We start from the raw sequence: 23,040 nt of genomic DNA on the forward strand, positions 1-23,040 counted from the left end.
CAGCTATGTAAGTGCATGTTTATGCTAATGAACTGCTGTATGAAAAGGAATCTGAGGGAAGTTTTCAGCGTTGATAAACATTTTGGGTCAGAGAGCCTTCCAACATATACAGAAATTCAAATCCAGCACTATCAAGGATAGCAGACACTTGAGGAAAGGCAATTTATGATCAAAGCCAGCAATACCCATAAGATCAACATTGGGTTGAAGCCTCCTTTACAGTTTCAGCATAGCAAAACTGATGATGAAGTGCTTGACAAGAGAGATCATGTTCTTGAGATGCTACTTCTAACACAGTCATCTCCTTTCTACACTGAGGAGGAAGCAACTAAAACATAAAGCAGTGGCAAATAGAAATAAAAGCTCCTAGAATTATTAGGGTTGTGCTTCTTAGAATGTTTGGTGGGGGTTTTTTTGGTCCTTCTGAGATGAGGAAATGATGCCTTCAGCTTGAGGGGAGATAAAAATCTAAATGAAAATATTATCCAGCAACTTTAACATAAGACTGCAATATTCACAACTGCAGGACAATTCAACAGAGAAGATAGTAAGACAAGGATGCATTATAAACTATTTATACATATTCTTTGAAATTTGATCCAGCCAAATACGATTGACCCAGACTATCCTCTAAATGGGTAAGTTTCATATCAAAGCACAAGTGAGAGAAACACCAAGGACAATATTCCTAGTTTTCCTTTTTCTGTGCCTATGTAGCAAATATTCAGTTACCTCCCTTGACTTTAAAACATTAAGCAAAACCAAGCAACTAGTACATATGTAGAAGTCTGATATTGTTTCATTTTATTAAAATGTTTGCATGTTTTCTCAAACCATTATGAAACTATATAAGTTTGTCCATCACAAATACAAATTTTCTTCTCTTCCTTTCTCCTCCTCTATCTCCTATCGCTCTGAGGCCTTCACCAAACTAGAGTGGCACTTCAGTAAGTCCCTTTTCAAAGGGAAAAACTGCTGATTTTTGAATGGCTTGGGGTGACTGGCAAGACCCATAATAGTGAACATAGGACATAACTCTAATTTGCACAAAAAGGACTCAACAATGGCACTGATATTGGCAGGCTTTTATGTAAGTTGTTGTAACCGTATCAATGACAAGTAATAAGGTCATTTTCTGTGACTTCTACATTAAAGAGACCACAAGGACTTCATTTTTCTATGGTCTATGGTTCCAAGTAAAAGAGCTGTCACTAGAATTCTGTTGCCTTCTTCCCCTACCAGTGCCTTTATATATTTATGTGGCAAACATCTCCTCACTATCCCAAGTGAAGAAAACTGAGAGCTAACAGTTCAAAGAATTTAGCATATAAGAGAAGTCTGCCATATATTCCACTTCATTAAGTGAATTATTGTTGACAGTAGCTTTCATTAATTAGAGATTGATTTTCAAGGGTTTTTCTTTATGACTTCATCCACTAGACAAATAAAAGACTACAAAATGGAGATGCTAGGGAATTTCATATCCAGATTTCCAACATTCCCTATTTTTATTCTGTCCTGACTGTCATTCTCATTTCAAATCTTGGGTTTCTTTATAGATGGATTTTTTTTTTCTTTCTCTGAGTCAGAAATGACTCATCACCTAACTTATGATGAAATATTCCAATGATGGTACATTCAATCAAGTGGGATAGAGCCAAAGTCTTGAGGCACCATTTCCTTGAAGCATCTTCCAAATAGAAATATATTATCTGTTCCAGATAGGCATAAGCTACTACTGTTTCCTTTAAAGCCTCTAATCGTGACTTTACTGCATAAAATAAAGGAAGGGGCAAAATCGCTACAATGTTGAATCTGAAAATAATGCAAGACAAAAAGAATCGCAATAAAAACTCCAATTCCTTATTCTATCCTGAACACAAACAATCCTACAGCAAACAGTAATTTTAAAACAAATCTATCATTCTTTACTGTGAAGAACCTTGGTTATAATGGCATTTTCTAGGTAGTCCACAACTATTCATCAGTTCAGCTCTCTTGGATCTAACTGCTGTGTACGTTGTAGAGCACAGTCTCTATTTAGCCATCATATATATGGACCTGCTTGGACAACCTGATATGAGAAGTGGTATTTAAAATACCTGTAATTTGACTATCAGGGAGACTAGTCTCTCTTTCTTCCAATTGCTTGGGAACTATAAAATGCAATGGCCCCTTCCAGTAGTGAAATTGAGGAATTCAGTGCAGCATATTAGAAAGTGAAGAAAAGGGGAAGGTAGTCATTAGTCAGCACTCATCGTCTTCAAAACATTCACTGCAATTAAATAATTAACTCAGAGTTCCCTTAAAAAAAAAAGCCACCACCAAAAGCAAACCACCCCCCAAGATATTAACTACTACTCCAAGAGAAACAAATACTGCATGCCATTACATTTCTCTCTGGTGATATAATTACTAAATATGGGAGCTAATTAAGATGTAAAACCAAAGTGACATTCTACAACTGAAAAACAGGACAGAAGCAAGTAACACCTACATCTTGCTGTATTTTCCCTACAGACCTGTATCTAATGGTATGCTAATAGTGTAAGAAGGTTGAGCTAGCTCTCTTTGAACTGTTTTTTCAATGTAATAAGGGCAGTAGTTTATGGATCTGCAAATATTCAAACAGCCCTTATCTAGCACTTGAAGAAAATGATACAATACCATGCCAGGAAGAAAAAAAAAAGCCCTTTCAGTATTTTTTTTCTTATGCTTGGAAAGAAAAGAGAAGTAAGAGGCAGAAATTAGGGGAATCTGGGATGTTTTACAAAAGTTACTAAATTTGTGTGGTTTAGCATGCTTCCATACCAGCATAAGCCCAAGATTCATCATTTTATTTATAAAAGGAATCTTAGCAATTTCCTATCTGACTATGCTGGCACACCCATGTACAAATACCAGAGCTGTAATTCAAAACTCAGGAACAGTCAGAACCCACTGGGTCATGTTTTAAAAGCAAGCTGACAGCAACCAAATCTCACTCTTAACTAACAACAGTTAGTGGTCTACCATGTCAAGAAAGGTGCTGGTGTTACTGACACAACCAATAAAAGCTTCCCCATCACAAAAGCCATTGGGACTACTGCCACTCAGTTTTGCCTGAAAGCCCCTGGAAAGAAGCCATAGCTAAGGAACACTGTGTTTGCATTATCCTCCCTCCTGAAGATAGTTAAAACAGAAGAGCATTTATGACTCACTGCCTATGCTCCACACTGCAGATATCAGGGATACTCTGCAGTGTCCTAGGCTCTACAGTCATACAGAAAAACTCAGAGTTGTAGTCACAGTGACCCTAACTATTCTAATTTGGAAAATCTTATTTATGTTGAAATGTTTTAGACTTGACTATTTGCCTATCTGGTGGGCTGAAAGGCCACAAAAGCCAATTATTACAGAAATACTTTTGTTCTAATATTCAGATTTTAATTCTGTAATATGAAAAACTGCACCCTAATTAAGATGATTTAATAAACGCTTAAAAACAGAAGTGTTGACAAAACTTCAGAAAAGTGAAAAACACCATCACATACATATTGGGACACACTGTCTTTCTGAACTACAGACCAAGGCTGCAGTATGTATGGAGCTACAGGAATGAGAGTGATCTCCTGGAATAAACTAGCACCATCAGAAATGCCAGCACTTCCTGACCACCTACAAGCATCACCAGACAATTACTATGCAACTACTATTTCTGTGCATGCCAACTGTCATCACAGAACTTTAGATTCATTATCTAAGATGCATATTTCACACATGAGACAAAGAAGCAGAGAGGAATCCTGGATGCTTTGCATTCCTCAGAGATACACAACTCTAGTATATCTTAGTGTACAATATCACCTAGGAAAACCGCAACCAAAAAAAAAACCCAAAAACCAAATCACTATCTATGTATTAGGACAGTCAGTTCAAAGATATCACACATATACATATTTGTCACCAAAGGAGGTTCATTGAAATCAACATTGTCATTTAATGGGTCTCATTTCTTACTCCAACAGATACGGAGAAAAGACACAAATCCTTAATGTGATGTATCACATTAAAAAACAGACTGGTTCCTTAGGAACATATCATATATAAGAGCAAACCCACCAAAGAGAAAATAGTGCTGTGAAGTACTTATTCACTGGAAGAAGCTGACACACTTATGAAGATTGAAACTGCTGCAAAGCTGCCACAAAGCTGCGGATGCTGCTTGCATTGCCTTTCTTGAACCAGAAAAGCCACTATTAGAGCCAGGACAAACAGAGCACATAATGATCAAATACATCATCTTTACACCTGCAATGCTACAAACCAAGTCTTTGAAGCCACATGGGAGATAAGGGTGTGACAGATCCAAGCTAAGGTAAAATACAAATCACTTAAAGAGCACCTTCACACTTGCCACAGAAAAATCACGAAAGAAAAAAAAAGTCAAAATTATGTACCAATTGCTGTATTGCTACTTCTTCGGGAAAGCATTTTAGTCATAACTATTCCTGTACCAGAATGGAAAACTGAGTATTTTAAATATCATAAAAAATGGTTCTATCTTAGTATAGATAATCAAATTACTATTTCTCAACAACTCGTAGCACGCTCACATCCACTGCACAACTTCACTGCATTATTCAGTCATTTGTTATGCAGAATTCAGAAAGGAAGGAAAGGCGAATGGCATGTGAGTGTGAGAATAAACTCTGCTGGGGACATATCAATGCTTCCAAGTCACTGGGGTACCTCAAGAGAGTGGAGATAAGTTTGTTTTCTCAGTAGTGTAGTTCATGTTTTTATCTCTGTGATTTTGATACAATAGGACTCACAATGCTGGGCATATTTCTGACTTCTGGCCACACAGATGCTTTTACAGACGTTCAGGAATTAGTGCCCACTGCAGAACTGCAAGTGATATGATTCAATAATTTGGGTGGTTTTGTTGTCCACAAAAGTCGAATTTGTTACCCAGTGTGCAACAAGCCAATAATTACACACTTGAGAGAGACACTGACAATTTATTTCAGAGTTGTGCAAGCCTGGGTGCTCAGTGGTATTCCACAAATCAGCACATCAACTATCAAAACTTTTTAATATTTATACATTTTAGCAAACAAAGGAATTCATGTTCATTTGCTACAAGTTACATAGTTCTCTTATTAATTAGTCTTCTGTTGGTTAATGATTCTCTCACTTCTCATGCTAATTAGTCTGCATGCTTAGTCTTTCTATTGAGTCAGTGGGTTCCTTGGGACCGTGAGTCAGTATTGCGAACTCCTCCTCTTGGAATCAGCTGTCACCCAGCTGGAGCTGATTTCAGTACAACTGCAGTTTCTTCCTTATCTTTGGAGTTCCAACAGATGCCCCTGTGGCCCGTAAATTCTACGTTCTGTGTGTCCACTATCAGTGAGCATCCTTCTTCCAAATCTTTGTTAACCTCCCTCTAGGTCTGAGATCATTGAAGCATGCCAAGCCCTAAAGGCTAAAAAGGCAATTCTACCAACAAGTCATTCGTCTTTCTAACACCTGGACATCACTTACAGCTTGTTAGCTGCTATATGTTTCATGGATTAAATCTCCCTTCTTGCTGTTTAGGCATGAAAGTATACAAAGATCAAACATCAAAGAACATCCTTTCTTAGGAAAATTCTACATATTCCACATTTTGCAAGTTTCTTCTGCTTCTGTCTTGTAACATTTCTAAATGGAATTGGTATAAGCAAAGAGTAGAATTACTGCAGATAGTACAGTGCAGATCAATTAGATTGTTGCAACAATTACAAGTGGAGGTTTTTCTATTGTATCATGTAGTAGATCAAGTAAGACAACTATCATCTCTTCCTATCATTTAAAAGTTCCCCAATGCACATAAAAGTGCAGTTCTGTTCTGAAAGTTGCCTGTAAAAAATGGTATGTTCCTTGACCGGTTTCAAATAAAAAAACCCTCATTATGTAGTGATTAAAAAAAAAAAATTGTACCAATCCTAGAAGTGTATCTTGAACTGTACTGCACATAAAAACTCTGCAACTAGAACTCAGCTAGCGCCTTTCAGTTATGACGTGTATTCCATCTTATTTTGTTCTGTATCTGTACTACATCTACCACAGTAACAAAGTTTTCAGAAATAACAGGAATATATCAGTGAAGTCAAGAGATGATTCATTACCAGTGACCATATATCTCCGAAGAATTGAGTAAGATGGGGGAGGTTGACTGTAATCTGACTTTAACATCACAGTGACTCACCAATCCACTTGACTTGCATATGACAAGGCACTCCAGCATGGGAATACAAGCAAATAAATAAATAAAGCAGCCCAGAAAGTCCCTTCCCAATCATGATAATGGCAGACATATAGAAAATGTATCAAGAATTCTACTTTTATCTAAGAAAAATAATAATACATAGAGATCTCCTGGGAAATATGGGATCAGAAGAATAGAAAGTAACATTACACAGGCTGCATGTAAAGGAGATAAATGATAGGAAAAAAAAGAGTTCTACAATTACAGAATGGTCATTTGCTTTTTTATAAGGAGATTATCATGAATGTATTGTTTAAAACAAGAAATTCTAGGCAGGGCAGTTAGAATTTACTGAACAACCTATGAAATAAAAAGCTTTGCAAAGTATGAAGTAACCAGTTTTTGTATTAAACAGTAAATAAACTCTTTTCTTAAATATATATATATTTTAGTCAATAGACAGAAATTATGAATCTGTATATTCACATACCATAAAGCAGATCTTGACTCCAGGGTAGAAAGGAAAAAACCCAAAACAGTTCAGTAAAATTTATTCTATTCCCTAAATGTTAGGGAAATTACGCTAGGTCTCCCTGCTTATTATTTATAACATTTATACAAAGATATGAAGAATTTTATCTATAACTACACTTTAGAAATGTGCTGTGCTTCATCCAAATGAATAAATAAAAATCTCTATTTATATAAACAGATGCTTTATCCTAAGGACAGCACACCCAAACACATTAGTTTCATTTTACTTAGAGATGAGTCAATTTTGGGGTTTTTTTAACTAGGTGGATCCTAAAATTAACCTCCTAAATTCTCACCTTGCCTTCAAAACATCAGGCAGTAATATGAAGAGATGTTGGTCAGGTTAAAATATAAACAGGATGTGAACAGAAGTGGATGCCATGAAAGCAGAAAATAAATTCATGTCAACTATTAAGCCACCCAGAGAAGGGAGATGAGTTTTGTTGTAGCTGGCATTAGAACTCTGTAACTTATAAGCCAGTGCACCTGATTTCTAAACCCAATTCCACATGCACAAGTCTGCTGTAGTCATTGTGAGCGCTGGCAGTAGCAGCTACATTAAAAGCAGCTGACAGAGTGACCAGCAAAAATTAGATTTAATATATTAGAACACACATCAATGTAACAGATTTTGTGATCCCATCAAACCACACTACTGGGGAGAAAAAAAGAAACAACAAACATCCATAATGAAATTACATAGCAGAAAAGCTGTTAAAGGAGAACACAAACTTCTGGACTAGCAAGGAATACCTTTCTGTACAAATTGAAGAAAGTAGCACCCAAGTAGCAGAATAAACTAACTCTTAAGGAGATTTCAGGTAGTTAAAATCCAAATACATACACACAGCCCTTTCAGGAAAAACACTGAAAGAAGATACTTCATAGAGTTATAGAATGGTTTGAGTTGGAAGGGACCTTAAAAATCATCTACTTTTTATATTCGTTATTTCCTATTTAGTTTGTTGTTGCTATTTTCTTCTCATGGCTTAGCTTTTATTTCAAAAGATTTCCATATAATCCTTTACGGTCTAAAAAAAATAGTCAAGGTCTAAACCTCTGAATTATTCTGAATTCTTTATAAAGCTCAAATGCTCTGAACAGATGGAATGAATACTTCCTACAGTACATCAGCTATCCAAGAATTCACAGGCTATATGTGCATAAAACAAGGAAAATTAGGTGGGTTAACAGCAGGAAAGCAGCTACAGCATCCCACTATGGATGTAGAGATGTTGAGCGTGAGCCCTTTGTCTGGATGGGTGCCAAGGCCTCCCCACAGTTATCCTAGCTGTAAATAGGTAGGATAGCTTCATTCAAGCTGAGAAGAAAAAAGGCAGACAGATGTGATACTAGCCATATTGCTCCCCTGTGTGCTGTTGGCTGCAAAATACAAGTGGGCCTTAAACCACGAGATCGATAAGGCACCTGCATCCAGAAGGGATCTTTGGTAGGTTTTGTATTAGGAAAACCTACCCAAGTATCAAAGCATCAATAAGTCTGTTGATTTCTTTATAATTAAAAATAATTTTAAAAAAATTAAAAACCTGTATTACAGTTTTTTCAACAAAGAGAAATCTCATTAATAAATACAGTTCATACAGTTTTAATGTAAGAGCTATTAGATGCTAAAAAAAGATATTTCCCATTTTTACCCCTTTATACTGCTCTTCCAGCATTGCCCATGGTTTCTCCCTTTTTTCTTTTCTAAGTGGTTTTATTATGTTTAAATGCTTCTTCCATATTGACAATCTTGTCTGTTGGATTTTTTCCATTGCTTTGTTCCTCTATCCAAAATGCAGAGCATCCCCACTTCTCTTTCCCATAGGATTCCTTTCCTTATTCATGCTGCCTTTTTTTTTCTCTACTCCTCTGTTTACTCTGTCTTTACTTCAGCAGAAAAGAGTCCAAGCAAAGATAAAAAACACATGGGAAGCAACAACATTCCTTCGCTACTCCACTGTTTTGTGCATGGAAGCATGCCATTTGTGAGGGAACAGAAACAGAAATCCCTGTGGCATTTGACAAGGATGTTATGTTGCTCGGGCAACCATTCCTAATTGCCTTTTGGGATGCTGAGCAAACAAGATGGATTTTTTTCTGCTGGTCTGTATGAAGGTCACAGTAGCACAGGGGCAGCGAACACAGGTTACTGCTACAACAAGTGAGGCACTGAAAAAATATACATCAGGCAGGCCTGTATGCAATAACATGTCAACCACACATAAAACCCAGTATATGCTGCAATTAAAGTCATGTAAGATATAACTGTACATAAGTTGTCATACAAGACTACAATAACTACTATGCCAGAGACAATGTTATTCTACACTCATGCTGAAAGCAAATCTCAATGTTTCTCCTGGCCTGAAAAATTAAACATATAAAAAAAGCTATTTATAACTTATATATATATATATGTAACAGTATCCTACAAGAAACAGATTGTCAACAGCACTTTGGCAAGGCACTATTAACATCCTTTAAAGATTGGGATGAAAAATTTTCATAAAATAAATGTCTGCTGAAACAAATAAAGGCAGAAGCTTTAAGAGCAAGAGCTACTTCCTCAGAGTTCCTCCAGAGGGTTCATCTCAGTATATGAATATTTTGCATCTCAAAAGAAACACACCATATGCTGGGATGGCTTTTTTTAACTAGGAAACTCTGCCTTATATTTTTGGAACAAGCAAGTTTTTCCTTGGGTATGTTTATTGACATGTTTCATAAACCTCAAATCCTTAACTGAAAAAAGAACCTACTTTGGCTGTATGAAAAGCAGTTGTTTTTTTTTTAGTTCAGAGACCAAAAGGAGGAAGAAAGGAGAAATTTCATGTAATTTGAGGGGAAAAGACCATTTAAAGATCAAGACACACCAAAATGAACATTTCATTGCAAATGTATTCAGATAAAATTTCAGCTTTTCAAAATTTTCTCCATTTTCCCTTTTATGCAAAGTATTTGGTAAATTTAATCCAAATTCACTAACAAAGACACAAAATCAAAACTTTTTTCAGAGTTTAACAAACCGATAAATTGCAGTTCCTAATCCAATGGTCCAAAATCCTCTGGATCCCAGTATTGCCTCTATTTTCTGCCTGGCACACAGGAGGTACAGATCCACCCAAAACTCTCTGGTTTTCGTTGCCCCTGGAGCCATGCAGAAACTTACAGCAGATCCTTTAAGACCATAGCAGAAAGATGAAAAATTACCCAAATTTTTCTTTTAATCATGTTTACTCTGTTTTCACTTCAGTCTCTGCCCTGTAATACAAAGGTTTCCCTAGCCTACACCCATATTAATGGAAGCAAAGTATATCCTTCCAGAGTTTCTCCAAACCTACACTCACTGTAGCACGCTATAGCAAGCACATATACATGCCAAATTTATGGTCCAGGAACTGACTGGACCAAGTAAGGAGGGAAAGATGTATCTTAAACTCCCTGCGACACTTCCCAGTCCAAGAGCAGAGGAAAAGTGTTAGTAAGAGCAGTGTGTTGTGCTCCCTGCTTTGAGTTACTGTCAAGGGCAGGACACCAGGCTCAGCAGACTTAATGTAACACATCCATCCTGTGCTCACCTTTCATATCCAGGAGAGGAAAAAAGGCAACAAAAAATATTTCAAAGCCATTAGCAGTACTCTAAGGAATCTTGACTACAACCCTTTTTTCTCCTCATGGAACATCCCAGTTCCCAAAGCTTGAGAATAGTTCCCAATAGACAGAGTAAGAGATGTAACTGTAGCAATTTCATGTACTTATTTATCCACAACTGGTCAGAAAGCTCTGATATAGTGTTTGTTTACCTAGATTTGCATGTACTTGCAATTTTTTTTTTTTTGCAAAAATACTTCCTTAGGCCATAATGGGTGGCTCCTTCCACGCGTTTCACATTTTCAGGCATTTTCCCCTGTCCAAGGAAAGCACTCCAGTTCTCTAACATAAGAAAGCAGATTTTACCAGTGAGAACAATCGAACAGCAAGACCATCTGAGAGGTCCATGTCACAGATAACTGACTATCAAAATGTTCTGCATCCTAAAATGTTACCACAAGCACTTAATACACCAACAAGTTCAGCAATATCCCACCATTAGCACTCATGGGCCTTCAACTTTCATAAAACATACTCGAGGCATTTCCAATTTCATAATGACACTTTAACATACACAATATAAATAGATATGACAAAACATTATTATTTAAGCCTGGGGGAAGACACAACAGGAGTCATATTTCTCTATTATTAATTATTATGCACTCTGAAACATTAAAAAACAAGTGACGTTGGTGGACTGTATTCAGGAGATAAATAACAGGAAAATTAAAGTAAGACTTGTCTGTCCCTACAACTATTACTATTGGCAGTGTGTTAATTTTCTGCAGAGCTATGTGAGCAAATGACTTACAACTTACATTACTTGCACTAATTTCGTGTTACAAAGGAAAAAAATAACTTTTGTGGATTTTTTTCTATTTTCATTCTGTTTTCAATTATGAGCTAATTTTTGGAAAACGCTTTTGCTCTTACGGTATTTATGTGCAGGCCCCAAAGTCTGCAGCACCTGTAGCTCTTCATCTACTTAAGGAGGACCTGAACACTTCAAATCACAGGGCAGAAATATTACACAATCACAGACTCTTGCTGCACTTCTGTATCCATGCTGATTGTCAATATAAGAAATACTTTTTAAGGACTTGGTACTATACTTAGAAGTAGGAATATAGAAAGATGCCCAAAATAAATAAATACATAGTGTAAACTATCAAATTATTTTGAAAGCCCTGTTGTTTTTATATCAAAGATTATAAACTGAAATGTCACACTAGCACCAAAATGAACATGATATCTCTAGACATCATATAGAGACATAAACTCAAGAGAGAAGGCATACGTGGGTCTATTAAAGGGTGACCTAAATTAACACCGGTTTAAAGATAACAAAAAGACCTCGAGCAGTAAGCACCTGAACATAAATCTGGTTGTTTCAATTACTCTCATAATGATATCTCAGAAGGAAGCAGCTCACCATTCACCTGCAATTCTATTAGGACTGACTGTCAACCCAAAGAGGAGGCATTTATTACTGTTAGACAGGACACTAAAAATTTTCTTTCATGATGACATCAGACTTCATTCTTGTATCATTAAATCCCCTGTTGCCAGGATTCCATTCACACCTCCACCTTTGCTGTTAACAGTTGCCATAAGATTTTATCTGTGGTCTTGGCCAAAGCCTAGAGGATGTGCTGGCTGTCACAAACTCCAATCAAACAGTCTTCATTAAGTATTCCACCTCCCTCTGCTCACTGACTTTGACAAATCAGGGAGCACTGTTCCCACTCAGAGTTTCTTATTCTCATGTGAGATGTTGACAAATTTGGATTTTCCAGAACAAGCTTCAACAAAATATGGGCAGGATTCTAATGATAAACTTGCATGAATAAAACTGCCGACCAAAACACAAGCATCCTCTTCCCTCTTCAGGGGAATCACACATGTTTACAAAACAGAAGATTTATGTACCACCACCAAAGCAGAAAAATGGATAGAAGGGTTCATTTCATATTTTGTTGGCCATGAAGACCTAAATATAGAAGCACAGAATAGTTTGGACTGAAAGGGACCTTAAAGATCATCTAGTTCTAACCCCCTGCCATGGGCTACCTTCCCCTAGACCAGGTTGCTCAGGGCCCCATCCAACCTGGCCTTGAATGCTTCCAGGGAGGGGGCAGCCACAGCTTCTCTGGGCAACCTGTTCCAGTGCCTCACCACCCTCAAGTAAAGAATTTTTTCCTTATATCGAATCTTAACCCACTCTCAGTTTAAAGCCATTACCCCTTGGTCCTGTCACTACACACCCTTAATAAAAAGGCTCCCTTTAGATAATGGAAGGTGCTATAAAGTCTCCCTGGAGCCTTCTCTTCTCCAGGCTGAACAACCCCAATTCTCTCAGCCTTTCTTCATAGGAGATGTGCTCCAGCCCTCACCATCTGTGTCAGAAGTTGCAACTCAAGTCATCAAGTTTTTCTGAGCTTCTAATGCCCTATAACCCATGGTTTGAAGTACAGCATCTTCTTTTTAAGCTGCCTGTTGAATGTTCCTGATTTCTTAGTCACTGAGCAATCTCCTAACATTATCCAACAGCAACATCTAGGCATAAGAATAACCCTGAAAAAAATATTTCATGCAAGATTAATGCCAAAAGTATAAATGATAAAATGCTACTATATTAAATATCATAAAAGATACCATAAGAATAGAAATATAGATAAAATTTCTCCTTCCGCTCCTTGTTGCCATTCACAAACTATAAACTCAGGTTAGGGCAACTCAGTATTTGTAAACTCACTAGCATAAAATGCATTGATTCTGAGCCACCTATCATCTAGACAGCGAAAATATATTTTGATCTATTTACACATAAATGTTATCCCCCAAAAAATTTTATCACCAGTCATAATACTGTCATTATATTAAATAAATATACCTTCAGAGACTTATACCAGAAAATTGAATTACATAAAAGTATCCAAGTTCTACTCAAAAGTGAGACTTGGTGTTTTTCAACTGAAACTATTCACTAATGTGCATATTGCCACTGAATGAGTAATGATACTTTTCTTAGCTACTTTTCTTTTTAAGGCATTTTGGGACAGTTTCGTACCCCAACATCATAAAATATTTTGTTAATGCTGACACTTATTTTATCTCAATATTGACTTTCAAGGTCTCTTGCAAATTTTTTTCTCCCTTCACAGATCACTCCAACTGTAAGGGCAACACTAATTTTCTTAAGTAACTCAGTTTATTTTTTTGACATTCTTCAATCCTTCACAATAGCTGGTAAGTCAGCATTTAGCCAAATATGTGTCAGTAACCTCAGCCAAGATGCCCATAGCCATTTACACAGAAGAAAAACTCCCCTGCTGTATGCAATACGTGTCCCAAAATTAATCAACAACAGAAAATAGCAGCAAAATGATCCTTGAAAGACTACCAAGCAAATACACTATGGAAGAAAAAAGGACTTGTAAGGTTAATTGTATTAATGCTACATAGTGACAGCTGACAAATAAGTGTTTTGGGACAGCTTCCTGACTATAAAAATTCCAAAAGGCTGACTAACAAGGGGGGAAAAAAGCACTGTAGATATTCGGCTCGAAATTACAGTGGTCTGGAAAGAAAATCTCAAACTCATCTTTATTTTTTCTGATTTTTAACAAGCATCCTGAAACAGGAAAATTGCATCTACTCTACAAAGCAAAACTTTGCCTATGCATTTGAAAAAAGTTAGGACATTAATTTTTTCTTTTCTTTTACCACATTCTAAAGCTGCCCAGGGCACCGGTCTCCACTTCCCCACCACTCCAGTCAGACCCTCAGCAAGACAACAGGCTATGAGTTTGAAGTCTACAATGCATTCCTTTCAAATATTTATGTTTTAGTCTTTGAAAGTATTTGTAAACTGTCTATCCTGCCTTGTCATATTTTAGTTTGTAAAAATTAAACTGACCAAACCCTGCAAAGTATCAACAGTTAAACACTGACAAATTTCAGTGATTACAAAGGTAACACAAGCCAGCACATTTCCAAATGAGCAAAAAACTAACCCATAATAGGCATTGTTTTCAGTTTCTTACAAAGTTTAATTTCCTCAAAAAACATTCACCCTTTTAACTTGATGTACTTGAACAAAGGCTTTAAACATGCACCACAGTTCCATCATTATTTGAGTATTTAACTCATAAACATAAGCAATGTTTGGCAATGAGAATAAAATGACAAGCAGTAAGTACACACTAAAAAATATAAAGATAAATTAAAATTAGCTGTCTGGGAAGCACACAGAACTTGGAGAAGACTAGAACCTTCACGCTTCCTCATTTATCCTTTAATGGAAAAAATTGACGTTAGCTGAAAAAGCATTGATTTTCTGTGCTGTAACCTGTGGGAAACTAAAGAATTGAAAGTCATTTTTGCAGCATACTGAGATTGTTTAAAAAGAAAAATTTAAGAAAGGTCTGCCTGAATTACTTTCTGGATCTCACAGTACACACAGACATTTATTTCTGTTCAGACTTGTCCTTCTAAACGAGAAATTTGCATTTGGATGTTGCACCATTATGTTTAAATCTGCTTCAGTATGGTTGAAATGTATAACCCACCTCGACAGAATGACCAACCTCAACTGCAAAAATATTTCACTTGCTGCCATTAAGAAATGGCACCTTACACTGCTACTAGGCATAAAGACTGGTAGGAAAATAACTGATTTTCCTTGATATGCTTACACTGTGAATATTCAGGCATTTCGCTCTCAAATGTTTTTTCCTCTCATATTTCCCAGCCTCTGACAATACCTGCCAAGGATCTCCTGAGGTCCCTAAGGACACCCAGGAGAAGCACAGAAGACTGCATCAGCCAGGATGCAGGACTGGCAGCTCGAGAGAAGAGGCATGGAGCATCGGCAGCTGGGACAAGGGGACATACCCTGAAGGATGGGTGAGCCCTGGTACAGGACTGAAATTCAGAGAGCACTGAATTAAAGGGTAGGGAGTGACCTGTGGAGAGGCAGAATGACAGAGGGCAAGAGCTGAGGAAGCATGTGTCAGTGTTGGAAAGCCAGAGGCAATGAACATACCCCTGGTGCATTTGGCTTTAAAAAAATTAGCTTTGAAATTAGTTTGTACTCACTGCATTATTTATAAGAAATTACATCTACAAACAGATTTAGACAGAGTTGGTGGTTTTCTGAGTGTTACATTACAAAGGTATGACACAGTTCTCATGGTAAACTTCCCAAGAATCAGCCAGGAAAACAGAACTATGTGTTCCTCAAGGTATCTGTAGCCTAAAGAGCAGTTTGTTTCCATCAGCTTTCAACGTAGAAATGTTACCATAGTTGTTGAAGTATAGAATCTCTGCAGCTGCTACGCCCTCCACAAGCATGTTCTGTGTGCCTCAGCACTGAGCACAGTGTCCACAACCAGACAAAGCAGGAGAACCAAAGGAAAACAGATAGAGAGTTTACCATTGAACCCGTGCAGTGGCATCAAGAAATAAAACTTCTTTGTTATGAGATATCGCCCTTTTTCTAGAGAGAGCTATGAGCCTAATTTACATCAATGACAGCTTAAATAGTTCTGGTTTACTGTATTTAAAACCCCTTCAACTGATGTAAGCTATCATACTTCTGTTGCCCTCAAGGGAAGTTCACCATGTTTATCAAGTCCTTATTTTATCCGTATCTACCTATTTTTCACACAGCATAATTCCTTACTGCATCTTTTAAATTATTTTTACTGACTTACTACAAAAAAACACGTGCAAAAGAATGAAGAAAATGTAGAAGATGCTAAAGTCGATGTATTTAACTTTACAAAAGAATGCTGTGTACCTTTAAAACAATTCAAATACGAAATAGTATATGGAAAAGTAAAGAGAAACAGCATACATTTATGACTGACATTTGATAGTTTTATGCAAAATTATTGAGTTAATACACTCACAAAGTTAGGAAGAAAGCACAAAAATTTTCAAATACTGAATAAATCTCTCAAAATTCTAAAGAACATTGAGGGGGAAATCTAATAATGAATATATCAGAAGTTAATTATACCAGAAATACTGTAAGGTGGCAGGGGATAATGATATCACCCTTTATTTGCACCACGAGCTGTCAGCCAAGAGCCAGTACAGGTCTGGACTGGGCAGGCAGCAGTATCAGAGCTGGAGGAAATGATCCTTCCTCCCCCACCCCATGTACAGCCCTCGTACATTAACAGTGCATTAACAGTTTGAGTAACATCTCAACTATTAGAATGTGTACACATCATAGAGGACAAGTATATATTTGGAACTATAAAGGCCATACAGTTAGGAGAAAAATGAGGCACTTGGGAAGGCACAAAGTATCAGGAGAACTATGAGCAGCGATCTGTTATGCAGCCTCTGGGGAACCAGTCCGGGCATTGCAACTGGGAAACTCAAAACCTAAGGGAATTAAAAAAAAAAAATCACAGCTTTAGGAAAGGCCAAGTGATTACAGCATGGCTGTTTTACTCAAACCTACCCTTTCTAGATTCACATTATATTGTTTTGGCCAAAACACTGAAAAAAACCAAAGAAATTTATGAATAAGAATTTGTAAATTTTAAAGGCAAAGAATCTGACACTCTCTCCTCTTCCTAATGTAGCTCACAAAACTTAAATTTGTAGCACACTTTCTCTTCTTCAGGCAGATGGACACACATAGCAGCCATTATGGAAATGGTAGGAGCTATTAACCCAAGCTGCCATGGTCATTGCTACACTTCAGAGCAACTGACTACTTTGCAGATCCAACCACAATCTTTGCATCACCAGAAATGGAAATTAAAAAGCATATAATAGATTATTTCTGAAGCTGCTTCTATCCCTTAAACTCACAGACACTCCACAACCATGTGGAGCTATTACAGTCCTGTAAGGGTCTGAGGGTTAGCAAGTTGGGCTAATTCTAACCCTCATCTCTGGCCCATTTTCAGGCCTGCCCCATTAATCTTCAATCCACATCAAAAGAAAACACAACCATTATTCTATTAATTAGAGACAGAAGCCACTCTAGTTATTCACTGTAAGCTCTGTCACACAATGGTACTTATGGTGACTGGGCAGGAGACAGTTTGCAGCTACTAAAAAAATACCTTGTTTGGGTTTTTTTAAGACTATTTCACACTGCAAAAAGTAATTGCATTCCATTGCATACTGCAAACTGACCATGGGTTTTACATGTAGGCTACACTATCAGGCATTAGGAGAAGGGAGAAAAGCCTGCTCAGCGGAACACCATATAATTTACATTTAGCTTCCCACAGCATATTTTACACCCACACAAATACAGGTCACAGTTAAAGGGAGTTATAGAACTCTTTTTTTTTTTTTTTCTTCAATCAGAGAATGCATTATTTTTGCCCACAATTATGTCACTCAAGAACATTAAACCATGTAGCAACTATGTATGACCTGACTATAGGTCACACATAACTAGAAGTTACACAGTGACAGAACACACTTCTGTGTTACAGAACACAGTTGTCAGGCACAGGCAAACTTGGAAAGAAAACTTGCATTCAGCTGACCAGAAGAGGGAAAAAATGAGATGGATTTTACACATTCCTCAACCACAGAATTTGTATGACTACAGAGGTAACCTTCCAGTACCAGGGGCACACTGATACTTTACATCCAGACTCATCCTCTGACTACTCTGTAGCTCCCTTTCAGATCATTCCCATCTTTCTCGGTTTTTTGCAAATATCTTATGAAGCTTGTTTTCCAGAAACAGATTAAAACCAAGAAACACAGACTTTATACAGAAAACAGACATAATTACCTACCAGAGGGATGCATATCTCATGCTCACTCTGGGGTCAGAGGGACCTCAAGATGACTCAACATCAACTGCCAAGTTTCAGATCTCAGCAAGCTGTTTTATGTTGAAGCTTCTTCCTTTTAACCAAGTATCATTTCCACCACCAGCCACCATATTCTCACCCAGCTGACCCACTCCACTCTAAAAGAAACATTTATCACTAAACTAAACATTCCACCTTCCAATTTTCAAGCTGAAAGTCCCTTCATCTGGTACCTTTGTTGCCATTTCTGTAGTTCTCCATTAGTGATTCTGCCTTTCCATTTTCCCTAGATCAATCCTTACCAGGAGACAATATGACAAACTAGCATCCTGAATATAAAGGTATAAAAGAAAATAAACTGTTTCCTATCGTTATCCTAAATGTTTTCCTACTCTAGAAACTAAATTAATTGAAGAAACTTTTATCTTGTGGCCAAAATCTCAAAAATCATAATCTAAGAAGATGAGTAACAGTGTTTATTTCTCTCAGGGTTTATTTCTCACAGGGTTTATTTCTTTACCACTTCTCCAATCATAGTGCCATTTCTTTTCAAACAAGATTGAATTTTATTTTCAAAAGCAGAAAGGAAGAAACAGTTAAAAGCTGTTTTCCTGAACAAGATCAAAATGATGTCAGGCATCCCTGAGTAGGTCAGGCATAAAAATCGTCATAGAGTAGAAGTGGGGACAAGAGGCCATCTGTAGCCCCACTGCAGATGCAGTTTGACCACACACAGGACAGAGACAGTAAAGGTAGAGGTGAAATTGGAAGAAGAATCATCAGCCTGGTACCGTTCCTGGAGGATGTTCAAAGAAAATCCTCTTGACCCAAATCCCATGTAAGATCACCATATCCACACTGGGTTTGTCACAGGGGAAGAGGATGGTGGGATAGCTGCAAGGATAAACACCACTGTATCACATAATTTAGTAGCATTTTATTAAGCAGGATGAGTGTGGCATTTCTATTCCAGCTTGTCTGCTCCAGGATACATACAACTCAAGGTCCAAGTGACAATGACACCAGAGACCCTGAGGAACAGAATGCTCACCCCAGCTGCTCAGTGTGTCAAAGTCCTGACCAGTGGCCTGGACCTCGCACAAGGCTGTTCCCCTCCAGCTCAGCCTTCCAAGTGGCAGAGGTATGTGCATATCCCTTGTAATGTTCCCCCACACGTGGGGCTATTGCTTTAATTATTTATTCCTTTCTCATTTAAACTGTCAGCATGAGCCATCAAAGGTCTCATCAATTCCATGGTCCATATCTAAGGTCAGTTAGCAGTCACTAAGGTTTCTGCAATTCTTCGTTCTCCCACTTCAAACATGTGACAGGAAGCATGAAGTTAGTAACTGCTACAGAACAAATCTCTTCTATTGTTTTTTCATTTTCCAGGATTAATCAGATCAGTTAGAGGTGGGCAGATGTAGCCAAGGTCTCCTCTATCTGAGCAGGTAGCCTTCACCCCACGGCACAAGTTTCATACAGCCTCTTCTTTGGGCAACCTGAATTTATTACATTTCTCAACAGAAAACTTTTCACTTCATCATCTGAAAAAGGATATCACATTCCAAGATAAGGTATCTTGAAATCGATCTATAGATTGTTCTCAGACAAATGTTACTTACTTCAGGTTTGCTTGTTGTCATAACAAGGCAATCTCAGATATATGCCCTACTATCCTGATGTAAAGATCCAACACATCATTTTAATACCTCTGCATCCTTCACAATCACAATTCATTAAATTAATTGGAAACAACAGATACTACAGAAAATGGTACCGTACCACCAATACAGTCTTTGCATTAGAGAGTGGGACTTCATTCAATACCACAGAGATCACTTAATTCAGCCTTTTAGGTAGAGAACCCATCAGTTCCTTTGCATCTCTGTTTGGACTAGAAACATGAAATTCAATAGGGGTAAAGTATGATTTTTTTGATTTTCACATTTTTCATGAGAACTGACAACTACTGGGGGTTTTATGTAGTTTATAGGCTAGAATCATTTCCATCTCTCAATTTCCGCCGTAAAAAAGGGAAAATAAAACACCTATTTTAGCAGAGTTATGAATGCAAGCAGTCAGATAGCACTGTGAGAGATCATAACCAAGACTGGACTTTCTATCTGCTAAATTCTGGGTGGATTCAGCTTATCCATTGGATTCTCAGCATCCCAAAATAAGGAGGAAAAGATTCATTGGAGTGGAAGGAGGGCTTAAATTTCAAAAATGTGAAATATTTGATTGAGGAACACAGAACCTTCAAGATATGCCTAGGGACTGCACTCTGATAGAAGTACAGGTTCCATCCTCCAGCAAGAAGACAAGAAAGCCAAGTTTCCCAGAAAAAAATTAGTTTTTTGGTAGAAAACTTAATCTTCGAATCTAGTGCAACATGACACCTGCTACTTAAAATTCTTGCAATTCCATATTAAGCTCACAATCAATTAGAGACTTCTTTCCTTTACACCTCAAATTAATATATCCATTATTTCCTTTATGAGATGTGCTCTCAATTAGTATTAAAATATATTCACTTTTAAGGAACTAAAGAAAAAAAAAAAAGGAATTATTTAACTTCATTTCAAAATGCATCTGTTCTCTCTGCTACAGTGAACATTTCTAAGAATCATTATAAAGCTCTTCTAGTTTAAGGAATTTACAACTGCCATACATTCCAGACCTATCCTCTTACTCTTTTTCAACTCACTACTCCTCTTCTTCCTTCTGAACTTCTCTTTTTAAAGTTACAGGTAATAAGTAATGACATAAAATCTTTTTCAGTTTCTGAGTTGGTGATGGGGGGGCTCACACTGAAACCATTTAAGTGACCAGCCTGTAGATTTCTCAGAAGGAAAAGCTTGGAAATTCAGCATCTCCCTGCCTGCTGCTACCCTCTATGTAAATAGCCCTCAGCAGATAGTGACACATTTCACTTGCAACCAGCTTATAATCTATCTGAAATTCTGTAGGATTAATATGCAGAAAAAAAAAATAATTCAGAGTTTCTGAGTACCATCTATTTTTCACTGTTAATAGAAAATAATCAATTTTCTGGGTTTCACCTTTTATGCCAAAACAGAATTACAGAATAATTCAGGTTGGAAGGACCCTTCAGGTGTCACTTGGACCAACCCTGACTAAAAAATGAAAAACAACTGCAATAAAACCAACCCTGCTTTTTCCTCTTTTAACAGTTGTCTCTAATATTTTGGCACTGTTCACTTTTTTCCTCCTTTAATATCTTAACGGTCTGTGCAGCCCAGAAGTTTCCCTAAAATACATGAGTTTGACTGCCTATACATGGTAACTCTCATGGTCTTCTCTCAGCTTCCACATTTCACATTTAGCTGTCCTCCCTTTCACTGGTTTATCAGCTACCAGCACCAAAATGTTCTTCCATCCTTTTCCAACTCTTTTTAAAGGATCAATCCCGAAAGAGAGACATGCCAGAAACACCATTCGTCAGGATATATACAGCAGCAGCATTTAAAAAAAACCCTTTTAACTGCCTCCATGTCTGTATTCTGACTTACAGGAAATAGCTGAAAGCTGTGGGTTTGTATTTACAGCTAAGAAAACTGTGGTATGGACATGGTGACATTATTTACAAACATAGTAACACCTCTCATAGCAGGAACTCTACTAGTAGGCCTAGGACAATAGCAATAGGACAAGGAGTAACACCTTTAAACCAAAAGAGGGTAGATTCAGACTAGATATAAGGATAAATTTTTTTATGATGAGGGAGAGGAAACACTGGAACAGGTTGCCCAGAGAGGTAGTAGATGCCCCATCCCTGAAAACATCCAACGCCAGGTTGGATGGGGCTCCGAGCAACTTGGTCCAGTTTAAGAAGTTCCTGCTCATTGCAGAGGGTTGGACTAGAGGACCTTTAAAGGTCCTTTGTAACCCAAACCATTCTACAGCTCTATAATTACATAGTCCTTAATATTTCATATTACAACCAAATTGAGTTTGTTACCTGGCACCTTACTACACAACTACCTTGTCACTAGACTTTCGGCAGCTGGAGTCTCCCTATCTATGACATGTTTTAAATCTGCCAAAAATCCAACATCCCTCAAACGGCCTGAGCATGTTCATCTTCATTTGTGTATTACACCTGTTGCTGCTTCCTTCAACACCTAGAACCTTGATATGGCAAATTCAACACCAACCTCCCCCCCCCAAAAAAAAAAAAGTATTTACTTTAGTATTCCAGTGTGAAGAATTTTTTTAATCTCATTTAATTTAGTTTAAGAAAGAAACACAAGCCTGAAGGAAGTTCTTGGAGAAATTACTTTTTTAAGTATAATTGCCCAGAGTAAAATTTCTCATGAAAATTATCTGCAAAAACTGCTGCCTTTTCTCATGTCAGGACGGCCAAAAACTTCAAAACCACAAAGTATTTAGTTACAAAGGAAAAAAAAGAAAGACACAGAAAAATCCGCCCAGAAATCTCTGGGAATTGTTTTAATTGCTCTAAAAAAAATTAGAAAAGAGTTCAAGTATTTGCATAATTAAGGCATAAGGGCTAAATAAACCATTAGGATAGGCTCACTGTATACATACAGACACAGTAAAAATATAAACACACACATCTTTAGCAGTGAAGTGCTAGCAGTTCCTTCCTGTCTCCCACTGCAGTGACAGCAGGTTCTCTGGCATGTCACAGGCACAGAAGGGTTGACCTAGAGGACTAAGACCCTTAAGAAACACAACCCTCCTGAGGCAAAGCCGCACTGTAAAGAAGTGTAAATTCCCAGGATTCTAAAGGATTGTGTGGGGGGAAAAAAAAAAGGCAGAGAAAAACCATGCTGATATCACATGTATTTGGCCAAACAAGAACAAAAACATTCGCTTCCATCACAC

At 37.4% G+C, this 23,040-nt stretch overlaps 1 protein-coding gene across 6 annotated transcripts in view; it reads right to left on the reverse strand.

The window, feature by feature from the left end:
- The window catches only part of OSBPL6 (oxysterol binding protein like 6), an 89,528-nt gene that overhangs the window by 63,989 nt on the left and 2,499 nt on the right, over positions 1-23,040 (reverse strand). The window contains exon 1 of one of the 6 annotated variants that reach the window (XM_027636874.1): positions 11,297-11,371. The exons of the other annotated variants lie outside the window; for them this stretch is intronic. The gene's annotated coding sequence lies outside the window, so the exon portion shown is untranslated. Of the gene's footprint in view, positions 1-11,296; positions 11,372-23,040 lie in introns of those variants that run through there. 6 annotated transcript variants of the gene reach the window in all.

This window comes from Corapipo altera, unplaced genomic scaffold, assembly GCF_003945725.1.
Source record: "Corapipo altera isolate COAL_440 unplaced genomic scaffold, ASM394572v1 45, whole genome shotgun sequence".
NCBI classification, from domain to species: domain Eukaryota; kingdom Metazoa; phylum Chordata; class Aves; order Passeriformes; family Pipridae; genus Corapipo; species Corapipo altera.